This window comes from Lissotriton vulgaris, chromosome 10, assembly GCF_964263255.1.
Source record: "Lissotriton vulgaris chromosome 10, aLisVul1.2, whole genome shotgun sequence".
Taxonomy (NCBI): Eukaryota; Metazoa; Chordata; class Amphibia; order Caudata; family Salamandridae; genus Lissotriton; species Lissotriton vulgaris.
Window position 1 is genome coordinate 45,784,097 of NC_141698.1, and position 7,201 is coordinate 45,791,297.

General features: G+C 46.1%; 1 pseudogene; it reads left to right on the top strand.

Moving 5' to 3' along the window:
• Nucleotides 1-4,198: 4,198 nt before the first annotated feature.
• Nucleotides 4,199-5,593, top strand: LOC147684541 (muscarinic acetylcholine receptor M4 pseudogene; annotated as a pseudogene).
• Nucleotides 5,594-7,201: the final 1,608 nt, after the last annotated feature.

Here is a 7,201-nt window from a genome sequence, read left to right on the forward strand (position 1 = left end):
TAAAAGGGGGAGATCCTATAAGGGTATCCAGCTCCATTCCATCTCCTAAATGGCTAGTGTTTAAGCTTAAACCTAATGCGGTCATTGTCGTTCTATCTTTTTAAGTCCTAAAAGCCAACTCGGGTAAGCCCTCCTCAGCTCTCTCCCCCTCCTATACAGGACACCCGGCTACATTGGAGACCATTACATTGGGCCCTGGTTGGTGGAGTAGTCAATCCACATTATTCAAGGCACTAAAACTATTAGCTACGGGTATATTTTATTCTAGTTCCTGTACACCATGGTGGAAATAGGTTGGTGGAAGCCCCCCGGAGCTAAATCCCATGAGTAAAAATACCCCAGGGAGAGAGGATTGATTGAACCCAGGATGCAAGGACCTCCCCACTCAAGGATGTGATTGACCACTCCGGGATCCCTGAAATTAACAAACACACAATCCCCTCCAATATCTTTGGGTTTAGTCCCCAGCCAGCTGACTCTTCTAGCAAATAAGATTTCCCCCTGGCCCGGTCTCATTAGTGGTCTATATCTGTTCAGCGAGAAAATTATTTTGTTCTTCAACTCGTGGAATGTTTCGCCTCGCTCACCTGACAGCGAAGGAACTCCTGTTAAAACCACCACGTACGGAGAAGCCTCAGGTGGTAACTGGGGGCAAGGTGGAGATTGTTAGATTCCATTGCCGGAAGCTTTCATAGCAGGGTTTTGAGGTACCAGGCCCCGGTCTGGCCTCTGCTTACTAATGGCTTTTGGAGTAAGAGATGGGTCTCGGGGAATCAGGCTAGCTGTATCTGGGTGTGCCCTGGATGGAATAGCAAGACCGGGAACAGTAGTGTCCGGGGTACGTTTGCGCATATTTATTGAAACCAATCCCTGTGCCAGGTTATCTAATCGAGGACCTTCATTTAAGCTATGACCTTGAGTTGCCTGCTTGGTGTTGCCTAAAACCACTTTCACAGTGTTATTCCCAGTTGGAGTGGGTAGCTGTTCTGCTCCTCCATTTGTGTTATTTATCAATGAAACTACTTTATCAATTCTACTCATCAAGGTTTTAAAAGAAGTAGCCCGGCAGGTGAGGTGGGAGGGGCTGCCGGTATGCTCCACGGCCCCCGCTGGTTTCTGGGCACTGGAGTCCTCAATTGGCCGCCCACAGCAGTTCTCTAGACAGCGCGGTTTTTTAAGTGAATCGTTCTTGAGAGGGGGAGGTTTTTTATTTTTACCTTCGCGGGAGACGCCGCGCTCTCTCGAGAACTGCTGTGGGCGGCCAATGAAACTACTTTATCAATTCTAATCATCAAGGTTTTAAAATGAGAATTGATAAGCTGTTCTATTTGGGCTTGGACATCAATTAATAAATGAGTAGCCCAGACCGGAGGTGCTAGGTTGGAAAAGAGCATCCTGGCTAGATATAGTTCTCTTGGATACTTTTCAAAGTAATTTCGGCTTCTTAATTCTAGAGCGAGGCTTTGATGCCTTTGTAGCTGCCTGGGGAACTAAAGACGATGCAGGGTTAATAGCAGAGCTAGCATCTGGCATGATCGGTGCAAATGGAAGCTCAGCAAGAGAAGACACTAGCATCGAGTGGGTAGAATTAATAGTGGCTAAAGATACATTCCCAGTTGGCAAAGGGGGGGGGGGGCATAACAGGTGTAAGTGAAAGACGTCTTTCAGTGTTCTATATGGCCGACGCAACCACCCCTATTGTTTTTTGTAACATTTTGTTGATGGCTGTTAAACTCGGGAGTGGGGTTGTTGAGGCTGCTTTTTGCCTTGTAAGAGGGCGAGAGATTGGGGGGTGAGTTTTACCCATTGTACTCAGCGTGGGATTCTTGGAAATCTGAGTTTACAGAGACTCAAATTAACAATTCCAAATTAATTAAAAAAGAATAACTAATCGCTTAAAGATAATAAGGCCCCAAAACACAATTTCAATAGTCAATAAAAAAATGTCACTTTAGAGCCAAGCTTTGACTGAATAATATAGGGATTACCACAACAAGAGGGTCCAGTCCAGTCACTGTCCATTCAGCCAAGAGGGGTAGCCCTGCCCGGTCCTCTTCGGCCCCTGACGGCCACAGACGGCCCGCCCTTTGCCCAGGCTTAGCCCGGCGACCGCCCGCGTGCCTCCCCCGGTGCAGGAGGCCGAGGATGAATATAAGCCCCAGCAGGTGAGGTGGGAGGGGCTGCCGGTATGCTCCACAGCCCCGCAGGTTCCTGGGCTCTGGAGTCCTCAATTGGCCGCCCACAGCAGTTCTCGAGACAGTGTGGCGTCTCCCGCGAAGCGGGAGGTGCAAGGAGTAGAAGTAGCCCGGCAGGTAAGGTGGGAGGGGCTGCCGGTATGCTCCACGGCCCCCGCTGGTTCCTGGGCTCTGGAGTCCTCAATTGGCCGCCCACAGCAGTTCTTGAGACAGCGCTGTTTTTTAAGTGAATCGTACTTGAGAGAGGGAGGTTTTTTATTTTTTTGGTCGACTATTATTGGTGTTGATGAGTGTCCAGTAATAGATGAAGTAGTTATGGTGAAAATATAGGATTATTGACCATCAAAGTCTTTTCCTTCTGTCCGAGGGATGACGGCGGCCGAGGCTCACCTAAGGGACTGAAGTGGAAGACTCTTAGTAATGTGCTTACTTCTTGGCTTCATGCCATCTGCAGCAATAACGCTCTGGAGTTTAATTTGGGTCCTGTGGTCCCTGCTGTGGGTCGGGCTGAGCTTTCTAAGGCCTTTATGTATTTGAGTAGAAAAAAAAGCGAGTAGTAGAGAGCCAATTATAACTTATTTGCAAATTAATTCTTTTTTTTATCAAAGGCCTGCAACTGATAACACACCTAAGGTTTACCTATTGTCCCTGTCAATTAATTAAAAAAATGAAGCCATTTGCCATAGAAAGACAGCTTACCTGGTGCAAGTGGTAGAAGAGGGCATCATTATAGGTAAACAGTGGTGCCATTGGCCACTGCTTTCTGTGTTCAGTGCACCCTCACAATGCATTACTTTTCTGGGCATTGCTGCATTCGACAGAGGTCACAAAACAGGCTCATTGTAAATATGAATGCTGGGGTGGAGCTCTGCTGTCCCTTGCAGGCCTCCTTATTGGAATTCTCAGCCTCCATATTGGAATTCTCAGCTGTTTGCAAATGTTTACAGAATGCACCCATCTAGTGAATATAGGTGGTGAGGTGGGTGAAGGGGGTGCGGAGAGGGAGCACATATGGGAGGGTTAATATTAAAAGAAATAAAAAAATAAACACTTACCTGGAGCTGCCGTTTGCCTCCTTGGCCTCATCCTTCGTGGTCCGTCCCAACAAGCCCTGGGGCCACGTCACTGACTCCCTGCAATCCCGGTGCCGCTCTCATGTGAGAGCAGCAGGGGAATTGGTCTGAGCGGGCTGGAAAGATGCTCTGCTCAGACCAGCGAGTCTGTGGGGGTTTCTCCAGCCCAGCTGTTCAATGCACCCGGGCTGTAGAAACCTAAGTGCACATGTGTGTTTTGGTCGGCCTCAGACGGCCAGCCAAAAAATATATGTCCACCTAAGGAGTGCACATAGCACTCCACTTCCCCTCTGCCCCGCTTGCTGGCTCATAGCTGGAAAACAAAGAGTAAAACAATGACATGGTTTTGTTTTGTATTTGCTGGCCCTGAGCGTAGGCAGTGGGGTGACGCTCCCCAGCCAAATGCATTGCCTTCTTCTACTGTGTCAGACTGAAGATGTGGTACTGCTCTATTACGACTGCACAAAAACAGCCCTGCACTGAAAGACATTTAATGATACATAGGGGCCAATCACAATTTTGCTTTCATTCTGTCTAGCTGTATAGAATACAGAAGGGCATGTAGCTGCTCTATGTCATTATGAATTTCAATTGCATGGAAAGAATATATACTAATCAATTTTTAACAATTCTCCCTCACCAATCTTAAGCAATTATTAAGAGGGTTGATTTTTGCAAGCTTGTTTTGTTCCCAATGAGTTGATTAATATATAATACTTTCCAATGAGTGTATGTTTGAGTAAAAATTCTACAAAGTGATTAATATAGAATATATAAGTTTCCAGAATGAACAATAGGGATACTGACCTCAGCTAATTACAAAAATTGCCATGCTGGTTTGCTTCAAGACTTAGAGTCAGATAATGAAATCCTCCTACTGTTTCCATAGCTCAGTTGAAGAATACCTCCAATGAGTGCTGGCAGATGACAATGGGAGATCACACTAAAGGCAATGTTACCACAGTGAATAGAACAGAGGCATTGTTGAAGGAACCTCCAAACCAATATGAAAGAGAAGAGCGCATGTTCATTGCTGCTGTCACAGGCACCACCAGCCTGGTCACTGTGATAGGGAACATTCTGGTTCTGATGTCTATCAAAGTCAATAGGAAGCTACAGACTGTCAACAACTACTTCTTGTTTAGCTTGGCATGTGCAGACCTGATTGTTGGACTCTTCTCTATGAACCTATATTCAGTCTACAATATCAAAGGTTATTGGCCACTGGGGCCTTTGGTGTGTGACCTCTGGTTGGCCCTTGATTATGTGGTGGTCAATACATCGTTCATGCACCTGCTTGTTATTAGCTTTGACAGATACTTCTGTGTCACCAAACCACTGACCTATCCCGTGAGGAGGTCTACCAAGATGGCCGGCCTGATGATAGCATCTGCCTGGATTCTGTCATTCGTGCTCTGGGCGCCCGTCATCTTGTTCTGGCAGTTTATTGTTGGTGAGAGGACAGTCCCTGATGGCACATGCTACATTCAGCTCCTTTCAAACCCAACAGTAACATTTGGCACTGCTATTGCCGCCTTCTTCTTGCCAGCAGTGATAATCTTTGTTTTGTACATACACATCTCCCTTGCCAGCAAGAGCAGGGTGGAGAGACCCCAACAAGAGGTTAAAAAATCAAGGAACACAAATCCCTTCAGCTTTCTTAAGAGGTCTTTATTGGAGGAAAAAAGCAACTTCTTTCCTGAGCATGCAATGCCAGTTGTGACAAAGGTTGGAAATGGAAATATTGAAGATAATCCCTTTGCTGAGGAGAAGAAAACTTCCACAGAGTTCAGCACAGTTGGAAACATTAAACACACCAATGAGAGACACCTTATAGATAAGGAGATGCTGTCTTTGAACTACAGTCCCACTAACCAGTGTATGAATCAGACATCCAATCACCACACTGTCATTGAGCAAACCAGCAGTGAGTGCATCACAGCTGTGGAGGTTTTGTCATCTGATGTTCCTGTTGCCTCCGAAAGGGATAGTCCATCCAATGTGTCTTGCACATTTGTCAGCAGCCCCCAGAACCAGGTCTTGAAGAGGCATCAAGTGGCATCCAGGGAAAAAAAGGTCAATCGAACAATCTTTGCAATTTTGATAGCCTGCTTCATTTGCTGGACACCCTACAACATTATGGTTCTGATCAGTACTATCTGCCAGACTTGCGTACCTGAGACAATGTGGATAATTGGCTATTGGCTTTGTTATGTCAACAGCACCATCAACCCAGTTTGTTATGCGCTGTGTAATGCCACCTTTAAAAAAACCTTTAAACGCCTTCTAATGTGTCAGTATAGGAACCCCTGCTCAGGCAGATAGGTCACTTTTGAGAAGAACTTTGCAAGGGTTTGACTGCCAAATTTGTGATGCATGATGTAAAGATCAGGAAGGATACAGATTCAATGCATAATACTGTGTTTCAGTGGGGGCAGAGCTTGGTTCACACAGTATAGGTATCTGCACTATTGTTGGAAAATAAATGTGTCTTCTTTCTCAGACCACTGAGATGCAGTAAGGAACAGGTGGGGACTGAGAAAAACATACACCTGTCATTTCATACCGATTGGTTGTAAAAATAAAACATAGATTTCTCTGTAGGAGAAGAGTGGTCCATCTGTGTGTGTGTTACTTGTGTCTACAGTCCACACTTTCAATTATGAAAGAAGATGTTTCAGATTTGTGTGACTGTCTTATCCGTGCTATATCTGTATGTCGAACCTCTTTGGCATTTACAAACAATACCTTTGATTCAGAGCTAGAGAATGAAAAGCTCAAAAGAATGAAATAAGGAGGAAGAGAAGCACTTCAAAACAAACACAAACGCAGGAAGCATTATGAAAAAAATGGCATCTTTTATATAAAGACACAAGGGTCCATATCACATAAACTGCACACTGGAAGTGATCATTTTACACATATGTCGTAATTGGCAGATGGGTACTCAGTCACAAACGTGAAGGATATTTAATCCACCTCATCACAAGTGCCATAGGATATAATGCACTTACAATTAAGTTGGATGGTTATCTGTCATGTTTGTAATACAATAGCCTTTCAGCGAAAAACTCTAAATCAGGCAAATTGTCCCAGCTAATGCTTAGGACTGACTAGCCTCTTTAATGGTACAAGTGATGGAGCAGTGCTATTGCCCAATGTAATTCTGTAACAAACAGGTGTTTCTGACTGAGACTTTACCCTTTGTGTGGAAGACAAACCATTTGCAGCCGCTACACTACTTTCCTCGTGCAGTATGTGAGAATGGTTCGTCCACCATGCTGCTGGAGAAAGCCCTTTTGGTAAATGTACAAGAAGGATATTCTTTTAAAAATTGAAATTCATATGAGGAAGGAGTTTCCTTGAGTTCTCAATTTTTTTTTGTCACTGGTACAAAAATGAAACATGGGAATTAAGTGAGATGCATCTAACCTCACCTCCTGATCCCCGTAGGCCAACACAGTGGTTTTCAGGCCCCTAATCGCCACCGCTGCTGCGGACGTTCTGGGGCAGCACCAGAGCACGTGTGGGAGAGCAGGCGAAGGCGATCCAGGCCCATGGGGGTGACCTGTGGCATCCGTGTGTGGTGACCTGGGGCCCGGGATGGTAACGCAGAGTGTCCATATTGCCTGCAGCCAAGACACTCGGTGACTGCTCCTACACCCAAGAAGACTGCTGCCTAGGCTATGGGATGGCAGTGCCGGAAGCAGAGCCTGCCCTGCGTGGTCCTTAATCAATGAGTGTGGTGCCCGAGGGACTGTCATGAGGGTCTGCACAGCCCGAGCTGACACACGAGGTGCAGTGGCTATAGAGGGGTCCCGCCATCGCATTGTCTCACTGCTTCATCCCTCTCTCCACTGCTAATCGAAGGCCTGCCATGCTGGGGTGACCTTTCGGGTCCCTGCGGGGGAACCAGACAAAGCACCCTGGTCA